Here is a 24,798-nt window from a genome sequence, read left to right as displayed (position 1 = left end):
AGTAATTGTCCTGCCTCTCTTTCTTGCAGCATCCATTTCCCCCTTTATTGGTTATTCAAATGAGCAAAAATATTCTCAATTAAAAATAAAACTTGCTCAACCTTACATTCCTTCTCAGTTCTTGTTATATTTCTCTGAGCTTCTTTTAGCAAAACTTCTAAATAGAGTTGCTTCAGGATGCATAGTCATCTTTTTCTCATTCTTTCTTGCTTAAATTCACATTAATTACGCCTTATCTCTACCACTCAATAGAAGTCTTCAGTTACTATGTATGTTGGTAAACCCACTGGTCAGTTCCTAGTCTTTGTCTCACCTGATTTACCAGCACTATGAGATCACTTTGTTTTCCTTTAAAATATTTTTAAAGTAGGATTTCTGGAGACTCACTTCTGTTTTTTCTACTTTACTGGCAGTTCGTTTGCAGGTTTCTTTTTCATTTTTGTAACTTCCTAGACCTCTGGATATTGAAATAGTCCCCGGTACTGTCATCACACCTCTCCTATTCTGTTTCCACACTTGCTAACGAGGCAATCTTATGCAGTGTAAAGACTTTACATACTATCAAAAAGCTGATGACTTCCAAATTTATACTTCTATGTTTTGCAGGATATAGAATTACACATTTTATGATGTGCTCAACATCTCCTTGTAGATATGTAAAGCTATTAAAATTTATCATGTCTGTGAACCCAGCCACATCATACCACGTTTTATTCCGCCATCCATCGTCCTCACGCTCCATTGCTCAGCAAAAGCTGTCAGCTCTATCTTCAAAAATATTTAGAATCTGACCACATCTTACCATTATTATGCCAACTCTCCAATTCAAGCACCAAAATCTCTTAGCTGGGCTGTTGCAATAACTTCAGACCTAGTCACCTGGTTTCTTTTCACCCCACACCTTGCTATTTACTTTCAACGTGTAAATTTGAGTGGTCCTTTAGCAACATAAGTCAAATCACATCACTTCTCTGCTTAAAATATTGTTCAGTGGCTTCTTATATTTCAGGGTAAAATTCCAAGTCTTTGTAATAACCCTCGTGGTCCTAAACAATGTAGTTGCATTCTTTCCACTCTAACTCATTTAGAGCACATGTGTTCTGGCTTCTATGATGTTCTCTGAACATAGAAGCATGCTTCTACCTCAGGACCTTTGCAGTTACTTTTTCTCTGATACCCAGATATCTGCATAGCTCACTTTTTCAACTCCTACAGGTATTTTTAAAATGTCACTCTACCATCCTGACAATAAGATAACATCTCTCCTTGCCCACTTCTGTGAGTTCTTTTTACCTTATTTTCTCTATAACCCTTGTCACCCTCTGATAAAATGTGTTTTGTATTTACTTTAGTGATTATTCACTGTCTGCCTTTTTTAATAAGAATGCACAATCCATGAGGGCTGAAACTTTGAACTCACCACTGTATCCTCAGTACATCGAGCTGTCCTTGGCACATACTAGGTGCTAATTTCTGTTGAGTGAATTGAATGAAATTGGCAGACTTGAATAGACAATTCACAAAAAGAGGAAAGTTGGCTCTTAAGCATATAAAAAGATGGTCAATTTTACTCCTAAGAGAAATGCTAACTCTAGGGAGAACTTTTGAGGAGAAGCATCATATTTGTTTACTTTTAAAGTGTTTCCTCCGAAGAATGGTTATTAGTTCCAAGGGGGAAAGGTGATTATACAGTGATCAATTGGGCCAAGACATTAACTAGGCGATAAAAAATTAGTATCAATAATATTAAAGGAAAATTGCATAGTGTGATGCAAGCATTCAACGAGTAATAATAAGAACTGCATAGTGCACCCAATGGGATAATGCTATAAAGAACCAGTACAGGGTGTTAGAAGGGATTCTTGAGTCACTCTTTAAGTGATTTCACCAATTGGCTGTAACTGATTGAATGGGGAAGGAATGGGGGGTCCAAGCCAGGCAGGTCACTTAGAGTGTATGCTGGTCATTCTTCTTTGGTCTCTCCCCAATTTCCTATCCCTCCACCCTTCTTCATTCTCTGCCCTGTTCTGGGCCCATGGGGCTGGCCCCTTTACACTGGATTCTTGGGGGGTCCCTGGCCCTCAGGCTTTCAGTTCAGAATGGAGGACAGAGGTCTGGATATTTCATCCTTTCAGCCTCATCACTATGGTTCTTACAATGGTTGTGTCTGTCTTTAGTTATAGCTTTGTTGAGAAGCCCCATATTCCTTTGCTGAGAAACCCCAAACCCTATATTTTGGGTGCCTCAATCTCCCTGATGGATTCTTTTCTTTTGTCCCCTCTCATTGTGAATATACCCCTCATTAAATTCTGCTGGAAAAATAACGGCTAAGTCTTGGTTTTCTGTTGGCAACTTGATCAATACAGAGCGCTTCTCCATTGATTTGGAATTAGGAATAAGATTTAAGCAAATTTGCAGAGACAAGAGACAGAAGGTAAAGATCATCTGAGTTCTTATTTCTTTCCAGGTGCTGATCCAGTCCCGAGAACCAGCTACATTCCTACACTGTGTGCAACGAGACACGCCACTATTATTGTCACAAGTTACCCCCTTTGTTTCCTTAGGATAGCCCAAACTGGTTTTGTTTTTAGAGCTATGACATTTTTCTCTCGTGCTTGAACTTTTGCTTTTTCTTAAAAAATTCTCAAAACTGTGATATTGTTCTCAACATTCTTCTATTAATAGTTTCATTTAGAATAGAAAAGTAAAATAACGTAAAGCAATTTAAAAATAATCTGGGAGGATATATAACAACTTTTAACAGTATTCTATCTCTGTAGATAGGACTAGAGCAGAATTTTTCTCCATATTGTCTTAATTTATTGATAAGAATCCATAGTTTCAAAAGTTAATATATTTTCATTTTAAAATTTATTCAGACGATAAGTCTATATTTATTTGTAAACATACTTTAAATTTTGTTCATGGATGGTTATTATAAAAATAACATTAGACATAGCTTTATTTGATCTGTTCAACTTAGAGGTGAGAAAAAGTAAGCAGATATGAGCAAAAATGATAAATATATTTTACATTTTAAAATGAATAAAACATATATTATGTAAAATGGTATGTAAAATACATATATTCTCCACGTACTTGAAATTTTCCCATAGCTTCAGTATTGATGGGAATTTCTTATTGCTAATGATGTGTTTTAAAGCATTTTCTCCTTAAATGGTCAGCTCACAATAAGCCTCATGAATCATAACTTAAATGAGCCTGGGAATAAGTTTCATCTATTGTAATTATGGAAAAAGAAGCAAATGTATTTTTAAACCTATGCACACTTATGGGTTGTTATAAATCTGGAGATAACCTGCTATAAACCGTTGTGGATGTTAATGTGCTCGTGGGAGCTATTGTATTAGGCAGAGAACTGGCTTCTTTGTGTGTCTGCCATCAGCTAATGGCTTCAGCTTCCCCACCAGTACATTTGGAAGGAGTAACTCCCTTACCTATTCCATCCAGTAATTCTGAAACTGTAGTTACTGGATGTGTAAGTAAATTACATGTGTAAAGTTCATTGTAACCAACTTATTATAATGATAATTGTTCTGTTTAGATTACAATGTAAAAACAATCAACTAGGGGCATTTAGTTTTATATAGTCTATTAATATCATATATATATATATATATATATATATATATATATATATACACATACATACATACATACATATATAAAAGCTTTACATGTTTAAGGTGCTTTCATATGCATAACTTTATTTGATCCTTGCAAAAGTTCTTGGAAGTGGGTGCAGCAGAAAAATTTCCCCTCTTGTTTTCCACTCTGATGAAACTGAGGTTCAGAATTTCTAATTACTATGGCAGCAATACTGCTAAAAGGTAGTATTTTTGAGTATTTGCCAAGGTCTGGGCATTGTTGTGTGGTTCCATCATTTGGTCACAGTCATGCAGTCATCCAGTGGTGGTGCCTGGGCCTGTAACAGGATCTTATGACAAGTCTCCTGTGTTTTCCACTAAGCCATTGTGGATTTGGGGTTTATACTCTATATTTGATTATTTATTACATCTATTCACCCAAGTACATTTGGATTCATATTTAATGCAACAGGAGTTTTCTTCTTAAATCCCATTGGAGAAGCAAGAGTTACTGTGTTAGACTGCTGAAGCGTATGAAGGGAGAGCTGGAGTGCGGGGCTGACCCGCAGACCATGAGCGACAGAGGAACGATTGCTCTAACACACGTTTCTGTGAAAAAGAGGGCTAAGGCACTACTTGGCTATCGCTGCCAAGTAGCCCTGTTTGCCTGCCTCCTTTGGCTTTTATTGTCATAACAGCTTGAACTAAAATTAACCTCTAGATACAATCAGCGAGGTAAGCATCCTTAAGAAAGTAAATGCTTACAAGGTGGAGTCTTTAAAGGCTAAACGTAGAGATTCTAGTAAAACACCCCGGGGGATCAGACTTGTTTGGAAAAGTCAAGGTAGGGGCTGCCGCCTTCGGCAAGGTCCCCTCAGAGGCCCCCGACCTTTTCGAGAATCCTCCTCACAGACATTCCAGCCAGGTCCCTGCTCCCCTCACTGGAGAAACTGGCTACAGTGGGGAGATGTTACTGGTGTTCCTGTGCTTAGCTAGGCTGTGCACAATATGGGATACTTGTCTGAGGACCATAAAACTTCCACCATCCTTACCTGCTTTCTGTGCTAACTTCTTTGATCAAAGGAAATAAGTGATAAACTATTTCCTAGGAATAAATACTTGTTTTTCAACCTTTTGGGAAAAAAGTAATAGGTATAAAATCTTGAGGTGCCTTATGGTACTGGGAGACACAGTAAGCCCAGTTTAAGATAGACAAGGGTAATCTATTAATGTCTCATATTTGTATTAGACTTTACTATGTGCATAGTCATTCATATTTATATTACTATTTGAGTCTTTCAAGAGTTTGAGATATAAATATAGTGGAAATAATTCTTCTTTGAATAGTGAAAATGAGGTGCAAATGTCATTGCTCTATCAGTAGCAATACTAATAACTAGTATAAATACTAATAACATTTAATGAAATGGAAGGACAAAGCAGGCAGACAAAGTAAATGCAATGACTCGTGATCCATCTTCAGGAAGGAAGAGGTACGAAGAGATAAGTTTCCATTTGTTCCTATTGTTCAGCAGTCTTCAAAATTCTCATTGCACATGCAGACAGGAAAAACATTTTGACCACGGACCTCCATATTTCAATGCAAGTACCAAGCGTACATTTTCTACTATGTCAGTTACTTTTTTTCACAAAGTAACCAGAAGGTGCTGACTTTTTATATTTTTTTCAACAAGTGATCCCAGAATCCACTGAGCATTTGAAAGATGTCGAAATCACAGTATTCTGTTTCTAAAAATTTAAAAAGTGAGTAGATATGAAATTTTAAAATACTCAGCACACTTACTAGTAGATTATGCTAGGCATCAAAATGATATGAGCCTAGAAAAATATTCAAACATCAGTACTCAACATATTTTTGCTGAAGCATGATTTAATAAAACAGCAACACACTACTTTTTCTTACTCATTATTAAAGCATTACCTTTATCTTGTCATAAAAAAAGGTGAAGGACTATTCTCTCTGATGAAGAATGTATAACTCATCTCTAAGTTTTGTAGGTCTCTTCAGTGCTTTGCTAAAAGCAAAATTTCCTCCGTATAAAACTTTAATGCTATATCCCTGACTCAGTATCAGATATTTTAAATATTTCACTATATTTTAAAATTCTAAATTTTTAAAAATCCTCACCCAGAGATATTTTCCCATTGATTTTTAGATAGAGTGAAAGATAGAGGGAAAGATAGAGAGAAATATTGATGTGAGAGAAACACATTGATTGGTTGCCTCCTGCATGAGCCCCCGACCAGGGCCCAGGCCAAGGATGAGCCCTTGACTAAAATCAAACTCAAGACACTTTAGTCTGCAGGGTGATGCTCTTTCCACTGAGCCAAGCTGGCTAGGGCTAAAATTATATTTTTTACACAATTAGCCACTGCATGACAGCCTTTAGTATTTAGTACTTTGTGCATTATTTGATTCTAACCTTTTGGCTGAAATTGCTCTTCTATGCAGTAAAATAATATACTATTACCTTGGGATAAATGATTAGATGTATAATTGAATGGGTCTTAATAATCTTATATTCTATTTCTATATTATTTAAAGTTTCTAGTTAAAGTAGAACTCTATTAGTGGGTTGACTTGTGGGTGTTTTCAAAAAGCTCTGTATCTTTTAAAATTATAGACTATATTTACTGTTGAGAATGTGTGTGTGTGTTTGTGTGTGTGTGTGTGTGTGTGTGTACTCTTTCGTTTGCTGTTTCACAGAAACTTGTTCGTGTGTTCCTTTATCCAACTGCATAACAAACCTCCCATACTTACATAATTTACTCCAGTGCTTGCTTCTTCAGAATTTCAGCAATGGGTCTACGCGTTCTCCGAAAGCGTCATCAGCTAGAAATGCATTTTAGTCACTATATTGTGTTCAGTGTGTTGTTTCAGCCATTTCTTTTTTTTTCTGCTTTATTCCGATAGACCAAGTGCTGCTCCCCAAAGCTATGTGCCCTTTTGGCTTGTACTATGAAATGAGAAATCTTGAAAAAGGCCTTTTATCTTTTTTATTACATTTCATAAAATATTGCTGTATCTTGGATTAAGTATCACATGTCTTGCTGTAACATTATAGAGATTTGTCTTCAGACTCTGGATAATTAAGTTTTCAGTGTGGTGATGGCTTCACACATCATTAGCTGCTATCTCAAAGCACAATGGATACTTAGGACAAGGTTTGCTTGTAACAATAGTGGATATAGATGTAAATCTATATTTAAAATAATCTTGATAAATATAAGCTTTGGAGCCTAGTTTTTGTCAGATGTGATTAGATTTGTCATATTTTTTTACCTTTAAGCTTACAAAGAACTTGTACTTAGAGAAGGAAAAGTGTTGGCTCTGCTTTTGTTGCTCATTTGTGTTTTCATTTATTTTATATCCAAACTGTTTTTTATTTTTGCAGAAATTTAAAAAAGTTGTTATTCTCTTTGTGAGGGTTCATTTGGCCAAATCTATACAACATAAACTAAAAGTTCATTTACTCAGTACATAAAATGTAATATATTGCAATATATGTAAAGCAAGCACATGAGTGGGGGTGCTACTCTCATCTACTCTGTGTGGCCGAACCTCCCCTTCTACTTTAGGGAGGATGGTGCTGGAAATGTGGTATTTGACACACTGATGTGGCGTTGATTCATATCAAATGGAATTTAGTTGTGTCCATTTTATACAAAAGTAACTATAACTGTATATATAAATAAAAATTATGATGTTTTATCATGTCCAATGAATCATTTTGTTCATTCCCGTAGGATAGGATATAACCCAATTTTGGACATGGCTGGTCTAGACAACTTCATATGGGAAAGACCAGCAGCAAGTGCATTCAACTCCAACAAGTCTGGTTCTGAATCTGGAGGTTTCCTAAGGCCATTTTCTTTGGTCCTACTTTCCTTCCTTCCTTCCTTCCTTCCTTCCTTCCTTCCTTCCTTCCTTCCTTCTTTTCTTTCTTCTTTCTATCTTTCTTTTTAGGTAATAAACTTTTTTTCTAGTTTTATTGAGATATAATTGACAGACAATAGTATGCAAGTTTAAGATGTACAATATAATGATTTGATATATGTATATATTGTGAAATGATTACCACAATAAGTTTAGTTAACATCCATCACCTTACATATATACAATTTTTTTCTTGTGATGAGAACTTTTAAGATCTACTTCCTTATCAACCTTCAAATATACACTGAATGGCCAGATTATTATGACCGGCCAGATTATTATGAACACCCCATCAGTAAAATGAAGTGAATTAGTTATGCAAATAATAATAATAAGAAAACCTTGAGAGTATTTGCTTAGGGAGTTTTCAATATTCAGTATTTTTGGAAGTGTCAATGAAGTATTGATGGGGTGGTCATAATAATCTGGCCAGTCATAATAATCTGGCCACTCAGTGTATACAATACAGTATTGTGATCTACTATAACACTGTACATTATACCCTCAGAACTTATTCATCTTATAACTGGAAGTTTGTACCTTTTGACCACCTTCACTTATTACTACACCCCTCACCCCCTATCTCTGGCAACTACGAATCGGTTCTCTGTATGAGTTTGGTTTTTTTAATTTCCACATATGAGTGAAAGCATACAGCCCTTTAATGCACCAGGGATTCCTCAAGGACCGAGCTCTCAGAAGACAAATAACTACACATTTGTTCTTGTTATGAGTATTCTCTGAAAGGAGGGTGTGTGCTTGCGATTTGTAGGAAATCCTTTTCCCTAAACCTGTCATTCTGGTTTCAATTTTATAATAGATTCACTTCATTGCCTCAGCAGGAGGCACGTGCCCCTTAGGGATCATCCCCTACACAAAACCAAACTTATTTTTAACTCTATTCTTTTATTGATATTCATGCATAAGAGTTTTTTCTTTATCTTATGTTGTCTATGTCAGACCAGGCAGAGTATAAAAATGAAGCTATTATAACTAATATAAAGCCACATATTTCCTGCCTGCATCCACCTACTCATCATGAGATTGAGTCTTCTCTCAAAAAATTCTGGTAGCCTCTAAGAAAATGAAGCATCATAGCTACTTTGTAACCATAGCTCTTTTCATTATTTCCTGGTTTCTTAGCTTTAATGATAACTACTCCCGCATAACACTGATGCCCTCCAAAGGCACTGCCATCCAGGCCTGACATTGTTGCTTCTGCTCTCTGCCCACAACGATGGTCTGTGCCCAGTGTCCAGAGAGCTGATATCTGAAAAGCGGGCACTAAAGTTGCATATTCTCGCGGCAGAGCACTGCTTCTGCTGCTGTTTCCACTTACTGGTGTCTTTACTGAGGCTCTAGAAGACACGAGAAGAGGGTGGCGCCCTGTCCATGGGAAGAAGCTTTGTATTTCACTCTCCTGAGGACTGTAGCATCACAGTGCCTGAACCCAAGTAGGCAATCACAAAGTATTTATTGAGGAAATGAATGAATCTGTAACAAAAATCACATCGTAGGTTTTAACCAGCCCCATGCTTCTATTTGTTGAATTTATCAAAATTATAAGTAGTTGGATTTATATGTAATTGTTTACCCACCCACCAGTTCTAAACCTACCCCCCCGCATCCCAAGTAAGGTTCATGAGTCTGGAGACCAAAGCCTATGGCATCAGTATAACCTTATTTCCTTTCACACAGGCATTTCCTCTAATAAAACCCTTCCATGTTTAATCCCATCACTGTATTTTCTTCTTGGGAGATCATGATTAAAACAGGAGAGTTAGCAGAATCTTTCCTCTTGGGCTGGCCCACTGAACTTGATTAAATGTGTGTGTCTCAGCTTTTGTTTCTCAGGATGGAGCTCCCCCATCCCCCATGAGGCTGCTTGGTCCTTATGCACATAAACTCCAGAAGTGCTTGCTTCCAAATTTCTTCAGACCTGCTTAGGCACCCACATCTATGGCCTGAATATGCACTAGGACTATGAATGTGAAAGCACAAACTTCTGTGATTACTAATGAGACAGTGAAAGAAAACAGACAATTTGTCTTGTAGGGCTCTGAAGATAGAGGTGCGAGTTATCCAAAATCTTATGCTAAGTGCTAGATGACACATTAGAACTGGAAGGTTTGAGAAAGCACATATATACACTTTTCCATAAATTATGACCAGTAAGGATGATGTACTTTTTCTAATCCTTTGTATCTTCACATTTATTGCTTTGAACAGATATAGGCAGTTTTGTAAGAAGAGAAGGGCAAGACAAATGTGCTATGTGAGCAGCAAAGTGACAAAACATTAATGGCCAAAATGAGAATATATGGGAGAGCCAAGGGCAAAGTTAGTATGATGGAAAAATCCCAAGTTTTCAGTATTTGTGCTGATAATTTTGTTCTGTGAATTAGAACAGTGTGAGGTAGCTTTCTAATATATATTGATTACTGGATTGTACTGGTCTAATAGTAGTATCTGCTGATGTCATGTAAATTGGACTTCACCATTGGGAATTTATAAAACTGTAGTCTAATAAATTCCAATTGGATTGGGTGAGCGAGGAACTTAGTCAAGGATCAACACAGAAAAACATGATCAACCGAAACTGGGAATTTTGATAAGGTGAACAGCTAGCTTGCAAAAATGGCTCTCACTCACTGCCTGGAAATTAAGGTATCCTCATTTAATGAGACTGAATGATCCAAGGTACAGTGCATTTCCAAAATTCCTCAGAGTTGCCCGAGATAGGACCAGTGGCTTTCAATGGAATTGTTATTTTGCATGGTTTCAGTGGCTATTCAACAGATGGTGAAAACCTTTGGACTGTTTGGGAGAGATGGTTAATCTCAGTAGAGATATAGCAAGGGTATCCTCTTTAGGCCCAGGAGAAAAGGACTGAGCTATTTTCTGAGCAGGCATAGACCTATTTGGGAGTGATCTGAAGGAAGAGAGATGTGTTGCCACAATATCACTAACCACTTCCCAGATCTAGAAGGGAGCTCTAACTGGCAAATACTAGGTAGTGTCTTTGGGAAACCATAGCATCATGCCATGGTTGGCGCATTTTAACAAGCTCTAAGTAAAGTGAAATGTGGGCACGTAATAGGACATGTGGGGATGCCCAGGACGTGACCTCAAAGTACCGTGGACAGGACTAGAAGCTAAGAATTGTGAGTTATTAAAGGATGTAATGATGTAATAATTGAGGGACACTAAGTGTTTTGTTCTTTTAATCCTCATCTGAGGATATTTTTTCCCCATTGCTTTCTAGAGAGAATGAAAGGGAGTGAGAGAGGGAGGGGGGAGAGAGAGAGAGAGAGAGAGAGAGAGAGAGAGAGCGAGAGAGAAACATCAACATGGGAGAGTCACATTAATTGGTTGCCTCCTGCATTCACCCCTGCTGGGGCTGGGGAACCTGCAACTGAGCTACTTGCCCTTGACCGGGAATCAAACCCATGACCCTTCAGTCTGCAGGCTGATGTTTTGACCATTTAGCAAACCAGTCAGGGTAAGTTTTTATTTTGTTTGTTTGTTTCTTTGTTTTCTGTTAGCCTCTTGGGTTAATCTATTTTTATTTTTATTTTTTTTTTTAGGTAAGTCTAGGCCTTTATTCTTGCAAAGTCTGAGTGAATCATTTTCACTCAGGCTACCAGGCTGTCTAGAAAGTGGATCAAGCCAATATATATATATATGACCTTTTTGAAAGACCTACTTGTTTCTTAAGGCCATAAAATCTCTAACAAATGGATTAACTTGTGAATGAAAGCGCTTTTTCCCTGTATTGCACCTGATGCATTGCTGTGGGCTATAGGAAACTGAGCAATCGAATATTGGTACGAGTACTTGGAGATTCGAGAGGATTGTTTAATTGCGGGTCTGCCAGTAATCCAAAGGATGGTTGAGATTTTAAGATAGTAAAAGTTAGACAAAAAAAGAAATAGAGAAAAGAAGGAAAAAAAGAGCCCTGATTGGTTTGGCTCAGTGGATAGAGCGTCAGCTTGGGCACTGAAAGGTCCCGGGTTCGATTCCAGTCAATGGCATGTACCTTGGTTGTGGGCACATCCTCAGTAGGGGGTGTGCAGGAGGCAGCTGATCGATGTTTCTAACTGTCTATCCCTTCCTCTCTGTAAAAAATCAATAAAATATGTTTAAAAAAAAAGAAGGAAAAAAAAGGAAGGAAAGAGAACACAAAGAAAATGAAAATTAAAAAGAAAGAGAGCAGGGGAAGAAAAAAATAATGTATTCCCTTTGGCTCTCATTTTACTGCCTAAATATATTTCAGATCATCAAAAAATTTCATTTGTTTTTTACTACTAATGATAATTTTTAGTCTTTCTCATTTAGGGATCTATCCTAAGAAGTCTTTTGTCTACTGAATACCTATAATGTATGATATACTATTTCTCTTGGCTTTTTGATATATCTATAATAATAAAAGCATAATATGTTAATTAGACTGGACGTCCTTCCAGACCACTTTCCGGATGAAGCCACGGCAGTGGGGACCAAGGCAGAGGCGGCCACTGTGGCAGCGGGGCCTGAGCCCCTTGCACGAATTTCGTGCATCGGGCCTCTAGTTGACTATAAACTGGGGACTATTATTTCCACTCTCAGAAATACTATAGTCTAACTTCTATGTTCATTTTGGAAGTTAAACCTGTTAACCCCTGGTAGCAGTGTAGGACATAGCACTGCTAAGAGCTCTCTGGATTTGACAGCATAGGTTGTTGGCCATTGGGCACTGCCTCACCCTGCTGCTCATATGAATTTGCTGGTCCCCTTAAACAAGGAGGTCTGAGGCAGCAATTCTTTCATCTTTTCCCCCTTTGGTTCCCTGAGAGGCTAATTATACTCTCTTACTCTTAGAAATTTTCTTCTTAGCATTCAACATTGTGAAAGTAAGATTTGAAAATAGATATCTATAGTATTGCATTATTTTTAAGTAATTATTTTTGTAAGCATGAAAGGAAAATGGATATTTGACTCTTAAAACCACATTTTAAAGTTATATGGCTTCTATAAAACAAGACTTAGTCTAATTTATGTAGTCTATCATGTATCTGCATTAAATTATTCAGCATATTGATCAGAGATCCTGTGCAAGGTGTAAGTGGATGCTACTGCCTTACATCATAGTCATCTAAGGGAAAAATGGCCTGAAATCACTTTCTCCCGGAAAATCACGAACCCTCGTCTCATTTAAAACTTATTTGATTTTGAAATGAATATTCCTTGTCCCTTTTTTTCCATAGTACAACATATTTTTTTTGTATTTAAAAAATAATTAGTACTTACAACTTTCTTAGAGTAAGAGGGATTTTTTACTAGCTTATTTCAATATCAATTTTTTGGTGAAATTGGGCTTATGTGACATTTAAATAAAATAGTAAAAATCCAGATATTTTCAAATATTGTGATGTTTATCTTTTAGGAAAAAAACTGTGTGATAAATATAATTTTAACCTTTTTTTATAATGTTACTTTTCCTATAATTATCTTGAAATTCAGAAGAATGCTAGTCCAGAATTTTTTGGTAGCTATAATGATGAAGTTGAAACACACACACACACACACACACACACACACACACACACAAACACAAAACCTATATGGCCTTAGATCAACTCTCTTTGGAATATCTTTTTTTTTTTTTGGAATATCTTGCTTACAATAATTTCCAGTTCAGTAAGCCTTCTTGATGGCAACATTAAATGTTTCATGTTAATTCAATGTGTAATTAATTTCACTTCCATTAATCTTGCCACATGTAGTTCAAGAATAAAGCCAAATGCTGCAAAAATATTGTTTAAAGTACAAAGTAAGAAACTTTTACAAATGAAAAACATCAGTGGAGATTCAGAGGTATATAAGGTGGTGATTGGTTAATGCCATAGTTCTGCATACAATTTCATAAAAAACGAAGTGGTAATTCACTTCACAAAAATAACAGGAAATAAACAGAAATAGAACTTTGAGCAGTTAAAGGTAGAAGAAAAGAAAATGTAGTTGCCTGCTATTAGACAAAATGAGTGTACCTGAACTCAGATCCTTGTGTATATTTATCATTCATTCATTCCACAGATAGATGCCAGATATTATCCTATCTCCTGATTACACTATATATTAATTCATGAGAGAAATAGCAATCATTTTATTTTATTTACAAATAAAAATAAATTTCCTTAACCTTATGCAAAGTCATAATTTAAGGACTCCTGTTGGCTTGGAATTATAAAATTTTAGGATTTCAAAAGATCTTACACTGAGCTGGCTTGGTCATTTTACATTTGAGGAAACCGGGGCCAGAACCCGATGTGGCATGGATCAAGAACAATGTGGTTCTGACTGTCATGCAAACATCCTTCTTTTTCAGTTACAGGTGTCCAAGTGCTCTATGGATTCCAGATCAAACATTCCCCTTCTCCCCGTTGAAGTGTATGAGGACTACTATGCACACAAGCACTAAATTATAGACCATAGCCACCATTTATTGGGTGTCTCATATATACTACCCACCTGAGGATATTATTAATAATTCTAACAAATTGTGAGCTGGTAACTATTGTTCCTCATTTTACTAATGAAAACATTAAAGCTCAGAAAGGCAAATTACCTTGTTCAAATTCATATGCACAGTAAATAACAGTAAATAGCTAAGCTAAGGCCTGGTCTGACTATTCCCAACAGTCTCAGGAGGAGGAGTTTGAAGGAAGAGGAGATACGAGTCTTCTCACAAGTGTATAAAATATCACCAGGGTGAGAATTCACCTAATGGAAGACTTCCTGTCACTGAGGAAAACACCAATATCAGACAAAATATATTGGTTTTTAAAAGTTAAGTTTAAATTTAGGCCATGACACTTATTCTGTATAATTAAATATATGTAAAAAGCAATGGATACATATATAGTATTAGAATTTTCTGTTTGCCACATAAAATTTAAAAGTGATATGCATATGGATATGGAATCTAGTCATATCTATTTCCAGCATTTCATTTGACTATTTTTTAGGTTTTTATCTCTTTAATGAATTTCTCATTTGTTTATGCATACATAGATCATTTAACTTATTAATCATAGATATTTTTAAGTCCTTGTCTAAGTGCCAACATCTCGGACATCTCTGGGTTTAGTTCGATTGGTTGCTTTTCCCTTGACAATGTGCAGTTTGCATTTTAGCCTTTTTGTGTGTCTCATACTTTTTAGTTAAATGACAAACATTGTGTAAAAGAATAGTAGAGACTGAGATAAATATTTACGCCTGGATATTGACACACCTCTTCTATCAAATCATTAGTGTGGGAGTTGAGCGAAAACAGTTGAGCTGCATTTGAGTTTTATTGTTATAGTTATTTCAAATGCTGTGGGTTGCTGCTACCTTGGGCTTGGGCTTGGGCTTGGAGTGCCACATTTTTTTTCCTTTTTTTTAGAGAGGAAGGAAGAGGGAGAAAGAGATAGAAACATCCATGATGAGAGAGAATCATAGGTTGACTGCCTCCTGCAAGTCCCCACTGGGGATTGAGCCCACAACCCGGGCATGTTCCCTTGACCAGAATCGAACCTGGGACCCTTCCGTTCGCAGGCTGACGCTCTATCCACTGAGCAAAACTGGCTAGGGCTTGGAGTGCCACATTTTCCTCACTGTGTTCATACTTCCCTTTCATGATCCACTTTGCACATCTGGGCCACAGTGGGGATTTCTCGCCACACTCTTACCCCTCCACCAGCAGCAGACAACTTTTGTTACTTTCTCCCAGGCTGCTAAAGACAGATAGTATGATTTCCTAGATCTTCTCGATAGCTCAAGGCTTTTGTTTCAAAGAATGGTTCACAAAATAGACATATTTCGTGCTTGTTTACCACCAAGGGGGCTCTTTTGGACCTCCTGCTCTGATCCCAATATCTTTTGTGAGTACCTTGTGGAGGCCTATGGAAAAGAGTTTATGAGACACCCCTTGCATCAGGGTTTATAAACTGTCTCACTAATCCACAGCCAGCCTAAGTGTTAGTTATTTCATTGATTTTTTTCTTATTCTCTTTCATGGTAGGTGCCTCTCTCTTCTGTGTTTTCTTGAAGGTGAAACAGTTCTGGTTCCCATCTATCCTTAGGAACTCAGGCCACCAAATTGTTCTGAAGCCTCAGCTCTCCTACAGGCTCAAGAAAATTTATGATTTTGTAGATTTTCTAACTTTTTCTTGTTGTTAGAGTGAATTACATCTTTCCCAACTTTCTATTATTGGCAGTAGAACCCCCTGCCCCATTCATATTAAAAGAGGTATCTACCCATTTTGCTTATTCTTGGTTCTAGATATTTGTGCAATAATAGCTGAATGAACAGTCTAAATTTGGGTACTTTTTAGCCCTTAAGGATATTCCCTCGTGATTTAAAAAATATAAGTCTGGGAATGCAATGAGGTTGGATGTTACAGTGAATCTACACACTTGTGTTTGTAGCAAGACAATACTAGCTGGAAAACACGGTTTTGCCACTGATTATCAGGGAGCATTGACAAACTTAACCACTTTGAGCAATAGTTTATTACTTCGTAATGTAATTTTAAAAATTCCATCATTTTCATAATGTTGTGAAGAGTAGAATATACTTATTCATTCATACTTGAGAATCTACTGTGTGAATCAGACACCATTGAAGGTGCTGGGGACACAGGGGTTACATAACAGAAGCGATCCCTTGGCCTTAGAAAGCTTGCATTCTTTTGGGAAGAGACAGACTCTAAACACATAAAATAAAATATGTTCAGATAGTAATAAGTGCCTTGAAGAAAAGTAAAGCAGGGATCAGCATCTCTGAGTAGGTGACTTTTGACTAGAAACTGAATGACAGAAAAGACAAAAACTCCCTCATACTGTCAGTATTTGATTGACCAATGTTTTTTTTATATAAAAGAAGTATTTGGCTCCTCTTTTTCCTTGAAATCTAGTCTCTTTCTTTACCCAACAATCTTCATCTTCCTATTGAAAATATGTCTTCCTTCTTATTCCAATCCCATAAACTCATTATCATTTTTAATTTCTTCCACTTCTTTCTGAATTCCCTTCTTGAGATTTTCCTTTAGCATAGGAGACTATCCTGCATTTATTAGGAAAAAATTTACCTACTGGTTTTTTGTTTTTCTCCTCCTGAGTTCTGAGCCCTGAACAAATATCTGTATCATTCTGCCCTAACTGGTTTGGCTCAGTGGATAGAGCATCGACCTGCGGACTGAAGGGTCCCAGGTTCGATTCTGGTCAAGGGCATGTACATTGGTTGCTGGCACATCCCCAGTAGGGGGTGTGCAGAAGGCAGCTGATAATGTTTCTCTCACATTGATGTTTCTAACTCTTTATCCCTCTCCCTTCCTCTCTGTAAAAAATCAACAAAATATATTGAAAAATATATATCTGTATCATTCCATGGTCTTTACAACATGAACAGTTCAGTACTTTCCTAAAACATAAGTTATACAAAATTTTGCCCCATAGTTTTCAGCAATAAGAACAGCGGCAAAGTTGTTTTAAGAAGAGCTGGATGTTTTTATTTACTATATATTATGTTCATTGTGTTTCTAGATCCATAAAACATGGTTTTTAAAATCCTTACCTCAACCTAATTGAAAAGCACCTGGCATTGGTTAGTCTCTCTTCTTGCCACAATTTTAGTCTGTCTTTTTTCCCCCCTAGATCCAAAACTGACCATTTTTACTCAGATCTCTCTTACAACAAGCATTTTATTCCAAAGAGAATGAAAAAAAAAATCTCCTTGGCCCCTTTCTTCCTATTGCTATAGTTTCCAAAATTATGTATGTATTTACTCAATGCTGTGTCAAATGGTTTAATTCCTAAGCATTTTTAGGACTTTAGAGGCAACTAGAATGCAATTCAAATAAGTCCTGGGTTCTGATCTATGGGGCCTGGATATCTAGCTTCCTCGGGCTTCAATTTCTTCCTTTGTAAAATACAAACAATACCATTCAGAGCACTGAAATAATAAAAATTAGAGGCAGTATATATAAAGGGTGATTATAAACACATTTACATTTTAGAGCAAATGTATGTAAAGCATCTAATACAACATCTGGCCCATAGAAAGTGTTCATTAAGTGATCAGTGTTATTTGTTATTTCAGTAAATGAGAGCTCTAGATACATTCCAGTTAGGAAATGACAAAGATTACATAATGTCTTGTACCTGGTGTCACAGCTTATTTTTATCCTGTCCCAGCAGTTTTATCGATTTTCTTTACCTTGTTTCTTGTTTTACCCTTTTCACTGGAATTTCTAGGATTCTAAAAAGCAAAACAGGTAAACCAGATCTTTGCTTCAGATTTTCTTTCTTTGACTCCCTTGACTTTTATTTTTCCTTTGTCCTATTTCAGGTTTCTGGAGTTGAACTGTCTTTTCTCTTAGTCAGTTTCCATTTTATGTGACTCTGATCCTTTGCCTTTCATTAACTGGGGTCTGAGAGGATGCGAGGAAGGAACAGATAATATGAGGTCTCAGCACAACCAATCCTCACCAATGTACCTGTGTTTTGTTTTTTGGTTTTTTTTCGTACTGTTTTTCTGTCTCCTTTGGAAAGAAAATTCATAAGGCTCCTTCCTGCACTGTGGCCTTCCAATCTTCAGTGATCACTTTGGCTTTTTTTTTTTTTTTGCAGGCAAAACACCTTAGTTTAGAAAACTTACACCCTATAAGTGTCAATGTTACTGTCTTAAATATACGTATTTGCAACTGACAAATAAAACTGGCAAACATATCTGAGTCTCAAATGATTCCTATCACAGGACATTTCTACCTGACCAACAGATCTCTCTGAGGCAATGTTTCTGAAACCTGGCTAACCATGAGAATCACCTGGAGAGGTTGTAAACTACTAAATGCCTAAGACTCACCACGATTAGTTCCGAATCTCTGAGGGCAGAGCTCAGGCCTCTTTATTTTTTAAAACCTCCTACTTGATTCTGATGGACAGACAGTTGAGAAACTGCTATAATGCATTTTCTAGTTTCTAAGCTCACTTTTATTTTTAATTTCCATTTCAATGGTTCTAGAGTCAAATAAATTATTTTCCAAATACTTTTTGTTGTTTTTTAGTGGAATTTTTTCTTTAATAAAACAAGAAAAAGTGGAGCTGCTCTGGGATGAGTGTGTGGAGGTCTATCTAACCAGGATCCCTCAGTCTGTATGTCAGAACCCAGGAGGCCACTCACAGAACTTTTTGAAAACCTTCAGCCTAGGATAGTGAGGAGTAGCACAAGGTGTATAGTGAATACATTATGAGGCATCTGAACAACAGCACTTCCTGGCCAATTGGTGTAGAGCTGTATAAACATTCCCATTTTCTATTCTATTTATGTCATGATGTGAAAAATATTGGCAAGTACTAGTCAACAAAATTGTTTTTAAGTTAGTTTTGTCATCATAGATATGACTACAGATTTACTGCACAAGCACCACAACAATTTATAGCTTAATGGACAATTTGTAGTATCTTTAACAACTTTTACAAGTTTACATGTTTGCCGCTTCTACATTCTTTTCTGTTGCGTTCTTTCCAGTGTTTATTGGTAGTAATTTCAGAAAAAGTATGTACTGTAATTAAAAATTAATCCACAACTGGTTATAATAGGTGACACTAAATCGAGGAATCATTTTCCATCACCGTTTCTCAGGATTTCTCAGTGGGTACGAGCCTGTTTATGTGTGTGTGTGTTTTCAATGGAAATCTTTCTACCCAGAGTGGAATAGATTTTTGCTTCTGGCTTATTGCCTGATTTTTGCCTGAGATTCCCAGCAGGCACGCACACGCTGGGCCATTGATTCTCATCTCATTTCATGCATATAATAAATTGCTGTTGGGTGTAGTTTGAGGGTCTGAGTGAATTTCAGCTGTCATCTCTAAGGCAGCCTACCTAGAATTAGATCCTGCCATTTCAAATGCTATTTGTCTTCATTAATCTTCACTCTTGTTCCATTTGTCCTATACAGGTAATGTGACCTGAATAGCTTAATGGTGTCTCTGTGCTGGCAGGCTGGCTGGGACTGAAATACAGACATATCCTCCAGACACTGTTACCTGTAAAATCTAAGTAATATGAAATCTATTCTTTTTGTAGACTTGTTGTTGTTAATTTAGCTTGGCTTTTATTATTATCTTTTTGGTAATTTGATACCGTGATTGCTGCTGTCCTCCTATTTCATGTTTGTAGCACAAGAAGCATGACAGGCTCTTGAAATCTAAACCAGTCTAAAAATTTCTGTTTAATTCAACAAGTATTTAATAAGTCCCAACTATCTCCTGGGTAGTGGTTTTTCTAGATTAAAAGTGCTTTGAGATCAGGGAGCAATGTCTTAATCTCCTTCATATTTCAACTCTAATAGTGAATGACACATAGTAGGCCGTGGAGTAAAATTTAATGATACGCTAATGAAGTGGGGAATACAAAAGAAGTGCATGTTAATTGTACTTGAGTATAGAAATCCCTTCGCAGAGGAGACAATCCCCTGATCTGGAAGCCTTACACATTGGTCTGTTTTAATGCTCTTAACATCACCATGTGGTAGGCATCATGATCTTCATTTAAGCTGACTAGCAAGACTCAGAGAGGAAGAAACTTAGGCAGGTCACATAATGTATTACTTGATATACTTGTTTAATTTGAAATATAATTCATACAGAAAGGCAGGATCAGTGTTTAGATTCCTTAACTTTCCAGCTTTCAGATGAATATGTTGACATCCTGGCAGCCTCCAAAGGGAACTAATAGCTTTAGTTTTAAAAATATTACTATTAATTCATAAGTTTGAACTAATACATTTGCTGCTTCGATCAATTGTAGCCATTATTCTTTTGATGCTTAATTTTTCCACTTTTAGCCACGGTGTTTCTTTGAAATTGCTTTGGTGTCCTTTTGATACTAGCCCAGTAAGTACTCTGATATTTTTCTTTGTTTCTTGTACAAAAACATGCAGCAGGTTCATTTTGTATATTTCCTGACTGAGATCTGGAATTATATATTTCTTTAAGGAGTCCTGGTTGTTGTTTAGTTTTTAGAGACCATAATTTGAGCAGTTGTGATGTTTTTCTGGCTTTTCATTACTTCTGGGTTATTTCAATGGGAAGAACTAAAAAATACTTTTTTTTTTTAAAGAAAGAAGGAAATTATGGGTTAATAATGATATTTATAATTCAGGATTAAAAATGCAGGTTTTTACTTAATAATATGTTTATTTTTTTCCTCTTTCAACTGAATGTCTTAGTTCTGAATAATATTAGTATAATTATTTATTTTCATTAAATAAATTATATGTATAATAATTGCAAAATAACAATATTACTAACAATAGGCACACATGCCTACATTTTGTTTTCACTTAAATATATCCTGAAGATTATTCCATAACTGTGTATAGAGATATTCCTCATTACTTTTTTCATAATTTATTTCGACATCTTTTCAAACTACATTAATTAGCAATAATAGTAAAAAAAAATACCACAAAACATAAAAACCTCTTATACTCCATTATTCCCTTTACATAAATGCCTTGATTATTGATATTTTACCAAATATGGTTTATCACTTATATTCCCTTTTTGTTTCCATATATTTGTACATGTATATACTATATATTTTATGCTTATTATCATTATTTATTGAACCACTTGAGTGAAATTGCAGACATAGTGCCTTATTACCCCAAAATATTCCACTCTCTATTCCCCCTACTTTCTCATAAGTATAATATAATTATCCAAAGAGGAAGTCAACATCCAACTCACAGACCCCATTTACATCATAACAACTACCCCAACAATGTATCTGTTTTTTGATCTGTCCTTACTCCAATCCAGTATTACATACAGATTTTAGTTGTGGTGTTTCTCAAATCTCTTTTGAATTTATCACTTCCTCATGATTCATGAATTTTATTGATTACAGGCCTCTCAATCTATAAGATGTTATTCAACCTAGATTTTTTCATTGTGTCCTCATGAGTCTTGGCAGGAATGTGATAAAGGTTGTGCTGTGTTCTTCTCAAGTACATCAGGTACAAATAGCTACTCTCATCTCAACACTGGTGATGTTAACCTTCAACATCTGGCCATGGTGGTGTCTTTCAACTAGCTCCACAATGATGTCACTATTTTCCATTTCTAATTAATACGTGTTCGGTGGAGAAGAACTCTATGTCAATATCTGGTTCCTTATCAAACATCCAACCACCAGCCATAGCCTTTGTTGATGATTCTGGACTGAATTAACTAACCCTCATCTTAGTTTTAAATAGTGAATTTCTATTTCTATTATTCCTTTCTAATTCTTTAATTGATATCCTGCTGTAAGGAAAAGATCCTCCTTATTCCATTTATTTATTTATTCGTTTATATAGTATGGACTTATAGATTCCCATTTTGTCAACATGCTATAATCCATTATTATTATTAATTTTGGTGCTTAAATTATTGTAGATTTGGCCAGTGAGTATCCATTCAAGCTGATTTCACTATCCTTTTTATTTTTTAAATTATTATAATAGTGTGTATTTTGGGTATGCATTAAAAAAATATTGACAAATGTATACATCTGTGTAACCATTGCTATCAACAAGATATGGAACAAATTCCATCACCCTCATGATGTACCCTGTGCCCCATTCCTCTATCCCCAGCCTCAGGCAACAATTTGAAATCTGAAGATATGTTTTAGAAAAAAAATGGCTTTCACTGAAACGTGTATTCCATTTATATTTACTATACTAATGGACATACAAAATTCTCTCTGCATTCTTGTCTCCTTTACAATTCATTTTGAAAAACGTATTTCCCCTTTTTCTCTTCTATTAGCTAGATAGTTATACTCTTTTTTATTTTCTTAAATTGATTAGGTGTCCTTATTCCCCCATTGCCCCCCTCCCCACCCCCCTGCTTATGCCCTCACCCCCCTGGTGTCTGTGTCCATTGGTTAGGCTTATAGGCATGCATATAAGTCCTTTGGTTGATCTCTCCCCCTTACCCCCACCCTCCCCTACATTCCCTCTGAGGTTTGACAGCCTGATTGATGCTTCTCTGTCTCTGGATCTGTTTTTGTTCATCAGTTTATGTTGTTCATTACATTCCACAAATACACTCTTTTTAAAACTTTTTTCAGTGATTACCATGCATCATTGTTTCATTAAAGTCTAACATAGATTAAAATGTAATTATTTTTGGACAATTAAAAGAATTGAGAATACTTGACTCCATTTACATCTCTCAAGTTACATATTAAGAATGTTCATTTAATTCCCATTAACTATAATCCACACAAGAAATCATTATCATTATGATTGTTGTTCCCTACAATCAATATTTATCCTTTTCATTATTTTTCCATCTTGCATTTCTGACCTTCCATTTGGTATGATATTTTAATACTCAGTGTAATTCGGGTGTATTGGTAAGCTATGCACTCAGTTCTATTTATCAGAAAATATATTTATTTATCTTTTCATTCTCTCTTTTTTAAAAAAATATTTTTATTGAGTTTATTTCAGAGAGGAAGGAAGAGGGAGAGAGAGATAGAAACATCAATGATGAGAAAGAATCATTGATTGGCTGCCTCCTGCACACCCCATACTGGGGATTGAGCCTGTAACCCAGAAAGTGGATCATATGCCCTGACAAGGAATAGAACCTGTGACCTCCAGGTTCATAGGTTGACACTCAACCACTGAGCCACACTGGCCGGGCTTCATTCTCTTTTTAAAAAAATATATTTTTATTGATTTCAGAGAGGAAGGGAGAGGAAGAGAGATATAGAAACATCAGTGATGAGAGATAACCAAAGATTGGCTGCCTCCTGCACGACCCCTACTGGGGATTGAGGCTACAACCCAGGCATGTGCCCTGACTGGGAATGGAACCTAATCTCCTGGTTCACAGGTCGACACTCAACCACTGAGCCACACTGGCCAGGATATATTTTCATTCTGGAATATTTTTACTGCATACAGAAATCTAGTTTGGCAGCTACTATTTCTCAATATTAAAAAAAAATCACTGGATTGTTTTCCATTATCCATTGTTTCTGTTGAAAAAAATCAATGTTATTTTTTTTTTCCATTGAAGACATTATTGGCTACAATGGTTAACATGCTTAAGAGAGACAATATTCTGTGTATTTCTTTCTTTTTTTTTTTGGTTATCAAATAATCTTTAATTTAAATATTTTCCTCTGTAGTTCTTAACTAGCCCGACATTCCACTGCACCACTGTTGATGTCATCTATAATGTCATGTGGGTGGCGGCCATCAACATTGTAGTCCACAGACTGGGCAGTCCCCAGGATCTCTTTAATGGTTTCAGAGAGTTCTCTAGCTACAGATCGGTGCCGCATCTGTCAGGCAATGCTGACAATCTCATCAAAAGTGATATTTCGACTGTGGTTAATGTTTTTTTTGCTTCTTTCTGTCTCTTGGCGGTTCTTTGAGGACTTTGAAGATCAGCGAAGAGGCAGAGGCACTACCTCAAACTGGGCGTGTCTGTTCTGAACGGTCAGTTTCACTGTAATCCTCACACCCTTCCAATCACTGGTTGCTTTGGTGACGTCATCACCAACCTGTTTTGGAGACAGGCTCAGGGGGTCAGTCTTGGGGTCCAGAGAAGATGTGGCATCCACTTCCCCACCGGTGCACCTCAGGTATACGAGTTTGACTTGAACTTCTGCGGAATGGTGGAGGCAGCTGGTGTCGGATGAACCTGGATCCGGGACGACCAAAGAAAGTTGCATCTGAGCCTCCTCCGAGCCAAAAGCCTAAAGCTGGCTCTGGAAGCGCTGCCCCAGCTTTCCAGCGGAGCAGACAAAAAGTTACTGGAGGAGCTGCTGAACAAGTTCAAGAGCAGTGTGCACCTGCAACTCACCTGTTTCCAAGCTGCTTCTTCAGCCTTGATGAAAACAGAAATGCCTCCAAAGTAAGGGTCATCCAAAGATAACAAGTGATGAAGTTATTCTCTTTAAGTGCCCTAAAGGTATTTGTATATAAAGCATTACATTTGCAGTTTTTCTCCTTTCTTCTCTCTCCTGAATTAGTAGCTTAGAAAGATGTTGGTATATGTTTTATTTCAACCAAAATACCCTTGTTTGAAATGCCAAGCTTATTAAGAAATACACAGCTTTAGGCTTTTGGCTTGGATCAATGTTACTTTTGTTGTGTGTTTTTTTGTTTGTTTGTTTGTTTTTTTTCGGATTATCTC

At 36.5% G+C, this 24,798-nt stretch overlaps 1 pseudogene; it reads right to left on the bottom strand.

The window, feature by feature from the left end:
- Positions 1-23,733: 23,733 nt before the first annotated feature.
- Positions 23,734-24,527, bottom strand: LOC118676592 (annotated as a pseudogene).
- Positions 24,528-24,798: the final 271 nt, after the last annotated feature.

Source organism: Myotis myotis, unplaced genomic scaffold (genome assembly GCF_014108235.1).
Source record: "Myotis myotis isolate mMyoMyo1 unplaced genomic scaffold, mMyoMyo1.p scaffold_m19_p_1, whole genome shotgun sequence".
Taxonomy (NCBI): Eukaryota; Metazoa; Chordata; class Mammalia; order Chiroptera; family Vespertilionidae; genus Myotis; species Myotis myotis.
Note: the sequence above shows the minus strand (reverse complement) of the source record. Positions and strands in the feature narration are given on the sequence as shown.